The sequence below is a fragment of the Pleurodeles waltl genome, chromosome 6 (assembly GCF_031143425.1).
Source record: "Pleurodeles waltl isolate 20211129_DDA chromosome 6, aPleWal1.hap1.20221129, whole genome shotgun sequence".
Classification (NCBI taxonomy): Eukaryota; Metazoa; Chordata; class Amphibia; order Caudata; family Salamandridae; genus Pleurodeles; species Pleurodeles waltl.
The window spans coordinates 1,022,378,747-1,022,394,947 of record NC_090445.1 but is presented as its reverse complement, the minus strand read 5'-3'; positions in this window follow the sequence as shown (position 1 = coordinate 1,022,394,947).

Sequence of the window (16,201 nt, the reverse complement as noted above, 5' to 3'; positions counted from 1 at the left end):
CTGATAATCCAAGGCTACAAAGAGACATTGCATCAAGTATTGTGACACAGATGTACTCCATAGAGTACATCTGTGTCACAATACTTGATCCATGCTACAAACAATGCTGGCCCCTTTCATTCCTTTTTCAGAAGGGGATGGTTCACCATACAAGATGTGGATTGTTGAGCAAGCCTGAGACCTGGAAGAGGAATGGCAGGACGTTTGAGGACCAGGCAGAAGTTCTGGCATGCAGCCTTCAACCTACAGAGAGGCCAGTGCTGTAGTCTCACAGCAGCCAACACCAGCAACAAAAACACTGCAACAATAGCAACAGGCGAATCAGATGCTATCTCTGTAATGGTTTGGCTTGTTGTGGCAGGACTTAAGTCATTTGCAGAGGAAAAGGAATAAGAGATCAATAACCATTGATAGGATAATCAAGGACTATCTTGATGACCAAAAAGAGGTCTACGTGGATCAAAAACAATTATACTATTGGTTTGGGAAGATGGGCCAATGGCCAGAGCTCAGCAGGCTGGCAACAAAGTATCTGGCTCATCTGGTAGCCAGTGTGTTTGCTGAATGTGTTTTCAGTGCAGCTGGCGTAGTTGCCACTGTCAGAAAGTCCAGTCTCTCACCTCAAAATGTGGGTAATTGTCAACACCAGGACAGTGCGCGCTCTACGGGCATCTAGAATGCAAAAACCCAACACTCGCAAGATAAAGTAATTTATGCATTGTGATGATATGTTATTGTTTAACCTTTTGCATTGCAGAATTCCATCCAAAAGATTAATTTTTAAGGTGCTTATAAATACTGTACATTTACAATGTATTGCTGCAGACATTCAGAGTGTGTTATCGTGTGGTCCCTTTCCAGGGCCTTCTGGAGACTTTCCCTGCAACATGCCTGGGCGTGGTTCTAGGCTGGGCCAAGACTCTATAAAAGAGAGTCAGCCCAACTTCCAGTGCTCACTATTCAGAGGTCCCGGTGCAGAGCAGCAGCTTCTTCCTGAGCTCCTGTCCCGGCGGCCTATTTGGATTTTCCAGTCTTCTGCACTCATCTCTCATTGGTGATCACTGTTTCCAGGCGGTAAGACGGTGTTTGGACATTTCCCAACACCGTAATTGAGAATCTTCATATTCTTGATTTTAATTCTTAAATGGATAACAGATTACTTGAGCGCTGCAATTTTTTGACATTTGTATAGTGGTTTGCAAATAGGGAGGACGCGCAATTTCTTCCATAAAGATTTGACTTCGTTATTACATTATTGTTCATTGCGCGCTGATATTTCTTGACATTTACATGATGTTTTACGAGTTGGCAAGACGTGCAACTCGTTTCATGATCATTTAACTTTGTTGTTCATTGCGCGCTACCATTTTCTGGCATTTACATGGTGGCATTCGAATCGGCAACACGCGCGATTATTTCCTTGAGTGTTTTTTCATGTTATTCATTGTGCGCTACCATTTCTTGGCATTTGTATGTGGCATTTGAATCGACAAGATGCGCGATACTTTTCCTGAGTGATTTTCATGTTGTTCATTGTGCGCTACCATTTCTTGGCATTTGTATGGTGGCATTTGAATCGGCAAGACGCGCAATTCTTACCTCGTGTATAAATACTGTAAGTTACTGTGCGCTACCATTCTAAGACATTTTCTTGGAAGCATTTCAAGTTGACACGTCGCGTGATTTATTCCTTGAATCTACGTTGTGTGATTTCATGGTGCACAAACGTTTATGGTGTTTAATACTCATATAAAAATCTGCAATGTGCGCAATTTACTTCCCAATGTTTTTTCTCTGTGATAAATCTAATCAGAGTATTGGAGCTGTCTTGTGGTGGAAGTGTTGGGAACGTGCACGGACCCCGAGGATCTGGTGACTCTGACAGTAATTGACCATGATCCAAGTGAACAAACACTTCATACCACACAATTACACTGTTCTTTAAACACCACAGAAGAAGGAAGAAGATGAGGGCAATTGGTCAGACTTAAGTGCATTAGCTGTCCAACGTCTGACGTCTGGGCGAACCCTTTGAGTCTGAGGATGAATTCTACTTCTTTGACTGAGTTGGATATCACAGACATTTGTAATTATTTATTGTTGAACTGCTTACTTCTTTGACAAAAAAAGGACATACCTAGAGGAATATTATATATTTTTTTGTGTCTGACTTATGCAGCCCCACCATTTTTGAAACATGTTCACCAGATTGGAGTTGGACCAGTGTGAAGTGAAGAAGCCTCTCCATTCCCTTCAAGGACATTGGAGATATTGCCTGCCTCGGTCCCATGCACATCCTTCTCTTTTCATCCCCTGGCAGGACTTCCCCAATGGAGATCATTTGATTTGATTTAAATGACTGTCAAATTCCTATGTGTTGCTTGCTAGCATCAAGAAGCAGATACAATTGGGTAACACCGTGCTTGGTTTGGAACAGAAAACTACTGTACCAATGAGTGATATATCATCATTGAGTGATTTTGAGTGATGATTGATGTTTCATGTGACGGAGGGTTTTCAACTAATTTGTAAACTTGATTTTGATGTTTTGCAATGCGTGGGACCTGATGGGTGATCATTTGTTCCTGAAGGTGATTGGCCCTTTCATATTAACGGAGATTTACTTGAAGAGTTCACTAATTTTTTCTGGTTCTTCAGAGACCAGATCAGTGACCAAACACAATTCTACACCAAATACTCCAATTCTGTTTCTCTTGTTTTTCAACAGCAGTGCACTACAGGTCTATCTCACTTGAGTCAGGATGTGGAATTATTTGTTACTCTGAGTCAGGAGGAGGATTGAAGGACTCAGGGCGGGACTTCCTCAACAGCCAGAAGAAGGAGGTTATCAGCTTAAAAGGGAAACCAACCAACATGATGATGATGACTCTGAGGCCTACTCAGTTTCATGGATTAGAGAGAAGAACGTTGATTTGGGAAATGCTGCTGAGTGTGTGTGGTGGCTTAAATGTGAAACTCCTCTTATGTGGTTGTGGTCGAGGGGCCTAATGCTTGTAACTGGAGATGGACTTGTGATGCCTCATCATCATCATCAGATGATGCACACACTCGGCAAACGTTATGAGAACAGTTGTGAGATCGATCAGTCCTGTACATGGAGCCACTTGTCTGTGATTGGTTGTAAATTGTTCTTATTTCTAAGTTCCCATATGAGTCATAAAATGACTCATCAGTCTATGCTCTTGTGCTGCCTTTGAGTCTTGATACATTCCTCTTGAAGCTTACCATCTGTCCTTCTTCTTGACTCTACAATATTGTTCCTGTTTTACAATCAGCAGGTCTTATCTTCTCCTGCACAAAAGGCAAAAACTTCATAACACTCCTGCTTACCTTACCAGACTGGTTCAGCACGGCTCCCAAGATGGACATTCCGAGAAGAATATAGATGCACCACCCAATTTGGCATTTACAGTATCATTTTTCTTTTAACAATCATAATTTTTAGAACTGTGTTTGTTCATTCCTCCGTAATTTATAATTTCCAAACCTAGATAAGAGAACATTTAGATATCGAATAACTTGTGCCTCTGGAGTTGAAAGACTGTTTGCAATCAATTTAATTGAACTGTCATTCCTTTATTTCCTTCCACAACAGATTTAATGAGGATGATGATCTGCTGCCTATCTACCTGATGAATATGGTTATTGTACAGTGATTGCCTTTGTCACACCTTTCCCTAACTCCCTTTTTTCATCCATCTATCAAACCACTCACTCTCTTCCCCTGGGCTGTATGAATTATTAAGTTGTGACTTAATTTACACTATAAATGGATCACACACTTGTTAGGGGTATATAGGGGAAAACAACACCAACTTATTTCAATATCCCACATCAGCCCACTTACGCACCTACTAATAATAGGGATCCATATTTTATACATATAACATCATTTGTGAGGCGCCAACATCCTCATTCAGGTCTTGAGTTATATAAACGCTTAACCTTGTCCACTGACTTACTTAACCTTGTCCACTGACTCCTGACTCTGAGTCCACTTCCCCTGACACAATGATTTCATAAGTTTAGTTTTCATTAAATGCTAGCTCCACATTGCTAGTTTTTGTTATAATAGCAGGCCTTTTTTGTTGTGTCGTGCCAGGAGTCTGGTCTCAGACTTTGTAAAGTTATAATATAAATATAACCCACTAACTTTGCTTTCTTTCAATCTAGCTGCCTTTGATAGATAATCCTTTTGATTAATCCTACAGTTGGAGTTCACCTAGATGGAACTGGGAACTTGCTTTGGATGCCTTCCATGTTAGCACGCTAGTCTACTACCACTACGACCACCATTAAGGTTTTAGAAGTTTGAGAGATGTAGCAGCCATTGCTTCACCTAGTTAAGGAACATAACTATGGAGTGAAGCAAACTTGTTTAGTTTGTCAGTTAATATCTTCCACTGCAGATAAGTAAGCTCTTGCTTCTCTTCAACTCCCACTTGGAAGATAGCGAGGATAAAGATACCTCCACTCTTGTAATCACTATGGCCCTCATTACAACCCTGGCATTAAAGGTTGCTGACCGCCGTGCTGATTGCCACCAACATACCGTGGCCGCAGCGGAAATCCACTACAGGTATTATGACCCACATCTAGAAATCCACCACAATACAGACACCCACAGAAGTCTGCCACACCAAAAGTCAGTGATAAACTGGTGATATCCAAACCCACACCGTTACGCCAACAGGAATACGCCCACGGTATCACGACCCATGAATCAACGCGCTCAAAATACACACACACAAAACACAACCACATTAGACAATTCAAAATACACACTCCTGACACACATACATAAACCACACCCACACACTCACACCACTATAAAATACACACCCGCATTACCCACAACCCCTTACACCGACATTTTTGGAAGAAGCAGAGAGAGAGAATAGCAAAGACAACACCAGCAGCCAGAGGCACACAACACCATCACTCATACACCATCCACGCACCTCAAAGAACACACCCCAATACATCACCTCACACATCACATCAACCATCACCTCACACATCACCCACACCACATCATGGCACCTCAAAGACACCCCAGGTTTTCTGAGAAGGAGCTGAGGGTCATGGTGGAGGAAATCATCCGGGTAGAGCCACAGCTATTCGGATCACAGGTGCAGCAGACCTTCATTGCAAGGAAGATGGAGCTATGGCGGAGAATCGTCGACAGAGTTAACGCAGTGGGACAGCATCTAAGAACACGTGATGACATCAGGAAGAGGTGGAACGACCTACGGGGGCAGGTGCGTTGCGTGGTATCCAGACACCAGGTAGCCATACAGAGGACTGACGGTGGACCCCCACCCCCTCCCCCACAACTAACAACATGGGAGTAGCAAATTTTGGCGATCATGCATCCTGAGGGCCTCGCAGGAGTAGCAGGAGGACTGGACTCTGGTAAATCAAATCTTTACTATCCCCACCCTACCTGCATGCTATCACAACCACCTACCCCTAACCTCACACCCATCCCCCCAACACCTCACAGATACCCCACTATCACAACCCCCACATTCCAATACCAAGCCCTGCATGTGACTACAATGCATGGACACCCATCTCAGACCTGCATGGACACCCATCACCACAGCATGTCCAGTAGAGAGACTCAGCCAGGGCACACAATCACCACTCACACAAGGGCCAAGTCGAATATGCTAGCACAGGAGTAGAGGGAAAATCACCCATTGCACAAGATGGCATACACAGATACAATAACTATGCCTTTACACCCCAACAGGACCCCTACCCAACGTCACCGGACAGGAGGTGCCAGCCATATCCAGTACCCCCACAGAAGAGGCCCACAGTGACGACAGCAGCTCTGCACGCCTGGATTAAGATGACCAGCCCGGCCCATCAGGGACCTCTGGACAGTCGGTTACCCTTGCCACAGTCCCAAACCACCGCTGAACCTCCCCCCCCAGGAAACACCACCACAGCACCCACCCAGCGGGCCCATGCCACTGTCCCCAGGACATATCAATCAGCAGTGTGTCCACCACTACAGGGACCCCAGGCAACCCCACTAACACAGGACGATCAGGGACCTGGAGTCAGTAGCAGTAGGCACATGGTTCAGGGGACAGAGGCACAGGACAACAGGGAAGCTGGGAGGACTTCTGTGTGACAGAGGGAGGACAGGACCAGGGAACCCACTCTACACGAGGAACTCTCCAACATCATGGGAGCATACCACCATTCCCAGGAGACCATGGGGACAGTACTGCCCAAGCTTCAGGAGACCTAGCAGCTGCAGGAGGAACAGTACCTGGGGATCAGGGAGTAATTGAAGTCCATTAACATCACTCTGGTAACCATAGCAGGGGTGTTAGCAGACATGGCCAACACCATGAAGGAGCCAGTGGCATACCACCGGTCCACTGACACCAGCCCAAATGATGAACAGCCCTCCACGTCCACCGGCGCTAGTCGACAGGGGGTCCCACCACAGGACCAACAGGTCACCAGCACCCCACCCCCTGCGGAAGGTGAACCACCCTGCAAATGGTCCCTGCGATCCAGGCACAAGGCAGAGAACATTGCCAAGACCCCAGTCAGGAAATAAGGCTCTCCCGATTGTCACCCTTCTGTCCCACCATGTCACCCTGACCACCTTGAACTGCTATTCCTCCACTTCCTATGCCCCCTTGGACAATGCACCTGTGATACAAAGAGACTGGACTCTACCATGGATATTCCTCCACCATCACCCCAGCCCATTGCACATCCCCATCCACTTACTAGCACTTAAATAAACATCCTTGAAACACAAAACAATCAGGAGTCAGTCTGTACTTTCTCAAATGTATTATTACAACCTCTTTGACAAATATCAATGTTAATGTCCATTTGCACATACCAGAGTATGACAGTTGTTGGGCAGCAGTGAACATAGCAGAAGGCAGAATGTGGTACCCAGATCTGTGAAAAGGAAAGCCAAAGTGAACTGTCAGGGTCCATACACAGAGGTATAAAGGCGGACTTATACAATGTCCTACAGTAGTCTGATATGAGAGGAACAGTGCCAGTCTCTTACCTGTGTCTCACTGGAAGTACTGCATGATGATGTTGTTTCGGTTGCCAATATCTTCTTCTTCTGCCTCCTCTTCTTCACTTTCCACAGGTTCTACCGCTGCCACAAGACCAACATCAGGCCCATCCTCCTGCAGAAAAGGCACCTGGCGCCAGGTTGTGCAACATACAGCATGCCACGATTATCTGGCACACCTTCTTTGGTGAGTAGTATAGGGAGCCACCTGTTAAATGGAGGCACTGGAATCTGGCCGTCAGGAAGCCAAATGTCCGCTCTATAATCCTCCAAGTTTGCCCATGTGCCTCATTGTAGTGTTACTCTGCCCTTGTCCTGGGATTCCTCACTGGGTTCAGTAGCCATGACAGGTTGGGGTAACCAGTCACCTGCAAATGTAGAGGGATATCTGTTAGACATACACCAACCCTTAGGGACTATCCCATACACAGACACCTATTCATACTGTGTGGGGACCTTGGGCTCACCTATTAGCAACACACGGTGCCTCTGGAGTTGGCCCATCACATAAGGGATGCTGCTATTCCTCAAAATGTAAGCGTCAAGCACAGAGCCTGGATACTTGGCATTTACATGAGAGATGTACTGGTCTGCCAAACACACCATCTGCACATTCATTGAATGGTAGCTTTTCTGATTTCTGTACACCTGTTCATTCCTGTGGGGGGGGGGACAAATCCCACATGTGTACCATCAATGGCACCAATGATGTTGGGGATATGTCCCAGGGCACAGAAGTCACCTTTCACTGTGGGCAAATTCTCCACCTGGGAAAAAAACAATGTAGCTGTGCATGTGTTTCAGCAGGGCAGACAACACTCTGGTCAACACATTAGAGAACATTGGCTGTGACATCCCTGATGCCATGGCCACTGTAGTTTGAAAGGAACCACTGTCCAGGAAATGGAGCACTGACAGGACCTGCACTAGAGGGGGGATACCTGTGGAATGGCGGATAGCTGACATCAGGTCAGGCTCCAATTGGGCACACAGTTCTTTGATTGTGGCATGATCAAGTCTGTAGGTGATAATGATGTGTCTGTCTTCCATTGTCGACAGGTCCACCAGGGGTCTGTACACCAGAGGATTTCACCATCTCATCATCTGCCCCAGCGGATGTGCCCTATGGAGGAGAATGGTGAGCAGAGGGTCATATACCTCAGAGGTTGCACAAGGGTGTTTTGCACTAATGTGATTTAATCGGTGTGTGGTGTTGTCTGTCCGTATTTGTGCCCAAATGTGCTGTGATGCAGTTAGGTGCCCTGCCATGTGCCCCCCTAAAATGGCAGCTGCCTGACCTGTAAGGAGGGACAAGGGGAAATGAGGTAACTGCGCTGGCGTTGTGCAGTGTCGCGGTAGGTGGTCGGAGACCGCCGCACCATTCAGCATTGGTTATCATTGGGACCTATGGGTTCCAGGAGCCAATAACGATGTACGCCGGCAGTGACGGTACACACCGCCTCGGACATGACCGCCATTTTCTATCTGTTCAATCACTTGATACCTGACCTTCAACAGGAGAGGACCTACACTGCAAGTGCTGCTATGACCTGAATCTGGAAGCGACAATGGCTACAGTGTCTGGGGAAAGGGCCCATGCTTTCACCGGGGAGGAGTTGGACAAACTGGTGGATGGGGTCCTCCCCCAATACACGCTACTCTACGGGTGAGTACACTGTGAGCATGATGGATGGGACATGAATGTACGGAGTGATCTGGATGGAAGATACATGTTGGGGGTGTAGGAAAGTACCATCTTGCCTGGCATGTTACCCCCATATTTCACTGTATATATGTTGGTTTAGTGTATGTGTCACTGCCAGCCAGGGCCCCAGTGCTCATAGGTGTGCCCTGTATGTGTTCCCTGTGTGATGACTAAGGGGGTTATTACAACTTTGGAGGAGGTGTTAATCCATCCCAAAAGTGACGGTAAAGTGACGGATATACCACCAGCCGTATTACGAGTTCCATACGATATGATGGACTCGTAATACGGCTGGTGGTATATCTGTCACTTTACCGTCACTTTTGGGACGGATTAAAACCTCCTCCAAAGTTGTAATAACTCCCTAACTGTCTTACTGAGGCTCTGCTAACCAGAACCTCAGTGGTTATGCTCTCTCTGCTTTCTAAATTGTCACTAACAGGCTAGTGACCAATTTCACCAATTCACAATGGCATACTGGAACACCCTTATAATTCCCTAGTATATCGTACTGAGGTACCCAGGGTATTGGGGTTCCAGAAGATCCCTATGGGCTGCAGCATTTCTTTTGCCACCCATAGGGAGCTCTGACAATTCTTACACAAGCCTGCCACTGCTGCCTGAGTGAAATAACGTCCACGTTATTTCACAGCCATTTACCACTGCACTTAAGGAACTTATAAGTCACCTATGTGTCTAACCTTCACCTGGTGAAGGTCGGGTGCAAAGTTACTTAGTGTGTGGGCACCCTGGCACTAGCCAAGGTGCCCCCACATCGTTCAGGGCAAATTCCCCGGAGTTTGTGAGTGCGGGGACACCATTTCACGCGTGCACTATACATAGGTCACTACCTATGTATAGCGTCACAATGGTAACTCCAAACATGGCCATGTAACATGTCTAAGATCATGGAATTGTCACCCCAATGCCATTCTGGCATTGGGGAGACAATTCCATGATCCCCGAGTCTCTAGCACAGACCCGGGTACTGCCAAACTGCCTTTCCCAGGGTTTCACTGCAGCTGCTGCTGCTGCCAACCCCTCAGACAGGTTCCTGCCCTCCTGGGGTCCAGCCAGGCCTGACCCAGGAAGGCAGAACAAAGGACTTCCTCAGAGAGAGGGTGTTACACCCTCTTCCTTTGGAAAAAGGTGTCAGGGCTGGGGAGGAGTAGCCTACCCCAGCCTCTGGAAATGCTTTGATGGGCACAGATGGTGCCCATCTCTGCATAAGCCAGTCTACACCGGTTCAGGGATCCCCCAGCCCTGCTCTGGTGCGAAACTGGACAAAGGAAAGGGGAGTGACCACTCCCCTGACCTGCACCTCCCAGGGGAGGTGCCCAGAGCTCCTCCAGTGTGCTCCAGACCTCTGCCATCTTGGAAACAGAGGTGTTGCTGGCACACTGGACTGCTCTGAGTGGCCAGTGCCAGCAGGTGACGTCAGAGACTATTTCTGATAGGCTCTTACCTGTATTGCTAGCCTATCCTCCTTCCTAGGTAGCCAAGCCTCCTTTTCTGGCTAATTAGGGTCTCTGCTTTGAGGAATTCTTCAGATAACGAATGCAAGTGCTCATCCGAGTTTCTCTGCATCTCTCTCTTCACCTTCTGCCAAAGGATCGACCGCTGACTGCTCAGGACGCCTGCAAAACCGCTACAAAGTAGCAAAGACGACTACTGCAACCTTGTATCGCTTCTCCTGCCGCTTTCTCGCCTGTTTCCTGGTGGTGCATGCTCTGGGGGTAGCCTGCCTCCTCTCTGCACCAGGAGCTCTGAAGAAATCTCCCGTGGGACGACGGAATCCTCCCCCTGCAACCGCAGGCAACAAAAGACTGCATCACTAGTCCTCTGGGTCCCCTCTCAGCAAGACGAGCGTGGTCCCTGGAACTCAGCAACTCTGTCCAAGTGACTCACACAGTCCAGTGACTCTTCAGTCCAAGTTTGTTGGAGGTAAGTCCTTGCCTCCCCACGCTAGACTGCATTGCTGGGTACCGCGTGATTTGTAGGTGCTCCGGCTCCTGTGCACTCTTCCAGGATTTCCTTTGTGCACAGCCTAGCCTGGGTCCCCGACACTCTAACCTGCAGTGCACAACCTCCGGCGTTGTGGGACTCCCTTTTCTGACTTCGGGTGGACTCTGGTTCACTCCTCTTCCAAGTGCCTGTTCCGGTACTTCTGCGGGTGCTGCCTGCTTCTGTGAGGGCTCCCTGACTTGCTGGGCGCCCCCTCTGTCTCCTCATCCAAGTGGCGACATCCTGGTCCCTCCTGGGCCACAGCAGCATCCAAAAACCCTAACCGCAACCCTTGCAGCTAGCAAGGCTTGTTTGCGGTCTTTCTGCGTGGGAACACCTCTGCAAGCTTCTTCATGATGTGGGACATCCATCCTCCAAAGGGGAAGTTCATAGTCCTCTTCGTTCTTGCAGAATCCACAGCTTCTACCATCCGGTGGCAGCTTCTTTGCACCCTCAGCTGGCATTTCCTGGGCATCTGCCCACTCGCGACATTGTCGCAACTCTTGGACTTGGTCCCCTTGTTCCACAGGTACTCAGGTCCGGAAATCCACTTTGGATGCATTGCTGGTGTTGGTCTTCCTTGCAGAATTCCCCTATCACGACTTCTGTGCGCTCCGGGGAATATAGGTGCACTTTACACCTACTTTTCAGGGTCTTGGGGTGGGCTATTTTTCTAACACTCACTGTTTTCTTACAGTCCCAGTGACCCTCTACAAGCTCACATAGGTTTGGGGTCCATTTGTGGTTCGCATTCCACTTTTGGAGTATATGGTTTGTGTTGCCCCTATACCTATGTGCTCCTATTGCAATCTACTGTAACTTTACATTGCTTGCATTACTTCCTTTTGCTATTACTGCATATTTTTGGTATTGTGTACATATATCTTGTGTATATTTGGCATCCTCATACTGAGGGTACTCACTGAGATACTTTTGGCATATTGTCATAAAAATAAAGTACCTTTATTTTTAATATATCTGTGGATTGTGTTTTCTTATGATATTGTGCATATGACACCAGTGGTATAGTAGGAGCTTTCCATGTCTCCTAGTTCAACCTAAGCTGCTCTGCTATAGCTACCTTCTATCAGCCTAAGCTGCTAGAAACACCTCTTCTACACTAATAAGGGATAACTGGACCTGGTACAGAGTGTAAGTACCCCTTGGTACCCACTACAAGCCAGGCCAGCCTCCTACAGGGGGTCTGTGGCCTGCATGTGAGGATGGTCAGTGTATGTGTTTCAGGGCATGGGTGGGAACTGGTGGCCACTGAGTAAGAAGAACTGGACGGGGGAGTAAGTTCCATTCTTACTTTACCTTTCCTCTAGGTCAGCGACCACCAGAAGAAGGGTATTTGGCGTGCCATAGCCAAGGAAGTGTGGACCCTGGGGGTCTATCATAGACGGAGCACCCACTGAGATGCAAGGACCTGCGCCGCTGGAGCAAGATGATGGTGAAGGCCCAGCTGGAGATGGCCTTCCAATGTGGAAGGGGTGCCCGTTGCACCATGACCCCCCATGATGCTCCGGATCTGGCACTGGCATATCCGGAGTTGGATGGGCGCTTGAGGGCATCACAGCAGCCACAAGGGGATGAGTACATTCTCATTCAGCTGACTCTGCGCGCTTTACGAGGTGTCTGGGTGGGGGATGTGGGCTGTGGGTTCCCCTAGGCCAGGGCAAACGTGGTAGGTAGGTCCCTTGTCCCGCAGTAGTGGTAGTGGCCAACTACTACTAGTCAGGCTCCGGTGGGTTCCACATGTGCAGCAAATGGGATTAGGCATAGTCCTCCAAGGGCAGGTGATTTTCCTAAGAACTGTTAGTGCGTGGGCTAGTGCATAGGGCTGCTCCCTGTGTGTTGTGTCCGCCAACGGTAGTGGTGTTGCTGGCATTGACCCCGTGTCTCCTCTGTCTCCCCCCCCTTTTTGTTTTGTCACCCTGTCCTTGTGTTCATTGGCATAATCCGATGGAGGAGCAGTGGCACTGGAGCAGGAGGGAGCTGCAACCCATATGGCCCAGGAGGGTGAATGTACGGAGTCTGAAGGCACCAGTGGGACGGAGGGCAAGGGGAGTTCCACGACAGGGACGAAAGGGGACACCAGCAACAGTGACTCCTCCTCTGATGGGAGCTCCTTTGTGGTGGCAGGCACATCTGTGTGCACCACAACAACAGGTACAGCTGCCACCCCCCCTACCAGCACCGCCCTCCCAGCAGCCCCTCAGTGTGTTTCCCATACCCGCTCACCTAGGGGGGTGGGCATCTCCTTTGCCCCAGGCACCTCAGGCCCTGCCCCAGTCAGCCCTGCTGCCCTCAGTGAGGAGGCTATTGACCTCCTGAGATCCCTCACTGTCGGGCAGTCAACCATTCTGAATGCCATCCAGGGAGTCGAGAGGCATTTGCAGCAAACAAATGCATACCTGGAGGGCATTCATTCTGGCGTGGCGTCCAACAGACAGCATTTCAGGCTCTGGCCTCAGCACTGATGGCAGCCATTGTCCCTGTCTCCAGCCTCCCCCTCCAGCTTCCACTACCCAGACCCAATCCCCTCTACCTCAGCCTATCCCAAGCACACCATCAGACCAGCATGCACACACATCAAAAGACAAAAGTGGCTCAGGAAAAAATTAGCACCACACATCACACAGGCACTCACATAAGCACCATACCCATGCATAAACACCAACATCCACTTCCTCCAGTGTCCCCCTCCTCCAAGTCCTCCACCTCCCTCCCAGTCTCATCTCCACTCACACCTGCATGCACTACATCATCAACCACTGCCTCCATCACCAGCACGCCCATCACAACACACCGCTCACGTGCAATCACCACTCCCACTACCATTCACACATCCCCTGTGTCCTCTCCCAGTGTGTGTCTGTGAGCCCTCATCCCAAAACACACAAACACAGGCACAGACCCACTCAACAGGCATCCACCTCACAACAGCCTACAGCCCATGCACCTTCACCCAAACTCAGCAGACGTACACCTCCTACAACCACTCTTCCTCCACTCCCACACCCCCTCCATTTTCCCGTCCCAGTGTGTCTAAAAATCTTTTCCTAGCTAACTTGAACCTCTTCTCTACACCTCCCCCCTGTCCGTCAACTAGGGCCAGGATGTCTAGCTCCCTGCCCAGCACCTCAGCCACCGCATCTGCGTCTGCTGTGATACGTGCAAGTCGGGGTAAATCGAAGGGGGCACCTGTCAGAGCTGCCAGTGTGCTACCTACAGATGTGAAGGACCACCCTATCCTGCCACCTGCAAAGGTCAAAAAGGGGCCGGCTTCACCTCCTCCAAAGTTGTAATAACCCCCTGTGTCTTTGCATTCCCCAGGAGCAAGCAGTAGGCAACCCACCCACTTGAGAGACTGTGGCTTTGCACTCCCCAGGAGCAAGCAGTGGGCAAACCACCCACTCGTGAGACTTGAGAGACTGTGGCTTTGCACTCTCCAGGACCAACCAGTGGGCAAACCACCCCCTTGTGAGACTTGGGAGATTGTGGCTTTGCACTGCCCAGGACCAAGCAGTGGGCAACCCACCCACTTGAGAGACTTGAGAGACTGTGGCTTTGCACTCCCCAGGAGCAAGCAGTGGGCAACCCACCCACTTGTGAGACTTGAGAGACTGTGGCTTTGCACTCCCCATGACCAAGCAGTGGGCATGGAGCCCCCTCGAGGAGCAGTGGTATCGTACCATCTTCTGGCTACGGAGACCCCCCTCCCCCTGCAGTGCCTGTGCTTTTTCAACCTGATACCCCTGCACTGTTCTCTCCGTTTTGAGGCAGGTGTCATGTGTGGGCTTCACCCATGCTTTTTGGGACCACTGGTCCACAGACATTTACAAGGGACAGTGTACGGCCTTGTGTACATAATGTAAATATTTGTATATATTGATTGTTTGCTTTTCTCTTGATATATCTGAATGTTCCAATATAACACTGGTTAGACTCATTTCCTTTTGTCCTTGCATTCTTCCAGTGGGTGACGGCGTGTATCTGTATTGTTGTTGGATGTGTTTGTGTGTATGTTGTTGTGGGTGTGGGTGGGTGGTGGGGGTGTTGCATGCCATGTGTGTGTTTCACTCTCTTTTCCCTCCTCCTCTCCCCTGTGTGCTAGCTGTAGTACTCACTGTTGTCGCCACCTTCTTTCTACTTCGTGGTCAGATACACCAACATGGGGAGGATCTGCAATTCGGGCTCCGTGGCGTCCTGGTTCTTCGTGAAGTGTCGAGTGGTGAGTGGTTCCCCTTCGTTGTTCAGTTTCCGCCGTGTTTTTGATGGCGTTGGTACCGCCCCGGAAAAGCTGGCGAATTGGTGCCTTGTAATACGGTGGGCAGTACATTGTCTTCTGCCTGTCTGTTGGTGGTGACCACCGCGGTGTTTGTTACTACCGCCGTGGTGGTCGGAGTGTTAAAGTGGCTGTCTATGTTGGCGGTTTCCAACGTCGTCGTGATCCCATTTTTGTTTACCGCTGGCCTGTTGGCGGTGTTACCGCTGCTTTGACACCGACCGCCAGGGTTGTAATGAGGGCCAAAGTGTTTTTTTTTCTTCTAAAGATTTCCTAATAAAACAAACAAACAGACACTTTGGGGGTCATTACAACATTGGCGGTAAAAGCCGCTTACCGCCGTGCAGAAGACCGCCAACACACCGCCGCGGCCGCGGTAAACTGCCACGGTCATTATGACCCACAACTCGGAAACCGCCAAAATACCGACACACACAGAAGTCCGCCACACCAAAGGCCAGCGATAAACTGGCGATAACCAAACCGACACGTCACGCCAACAGAAATACGCCCATACTATCACGACACACGAATCCACGCGGCGGTCTTTCAACCGCAGTATCCCATTGGCGGTACACACCGCCGCACTCAAAATACACACACTCCTACAAAACACAGCCACATTGGACAAATCCAAATACACACACCTGATACACATACAAACACCACCCCCACACACCGAATACAATATAAAACACACACCCACATCACCCACAAACCCCCACCAAAAAAAAATCGGGACGACGCACAGAGAGAGAGACCATATAGAAGAATCGAGCACCCAGACGCACATATTACCATCACCCACACAAATACCACGCACTTCACACAACACACCAATACACATCACCACACTTATCACCACACATTCCACCCCACACATCACCTACACCACCCCATGGCACCGCAAAGACACCCCAGGTTTTCGGAGGAGGAACTCATGGTCATGGTGGAGGAAATCATCCGGGTAGAGCCACAGCTATTCGGAGCACAGGTGCAGCAGACGTCCATTGCAAGGAAGATGGAGCTATGGAGCAGAATACTCGACAGGGTCAACGCAGTGGGACAGCACCCAAGAAATCGGGATGACATCAGGAAGAGGTGGAACGAC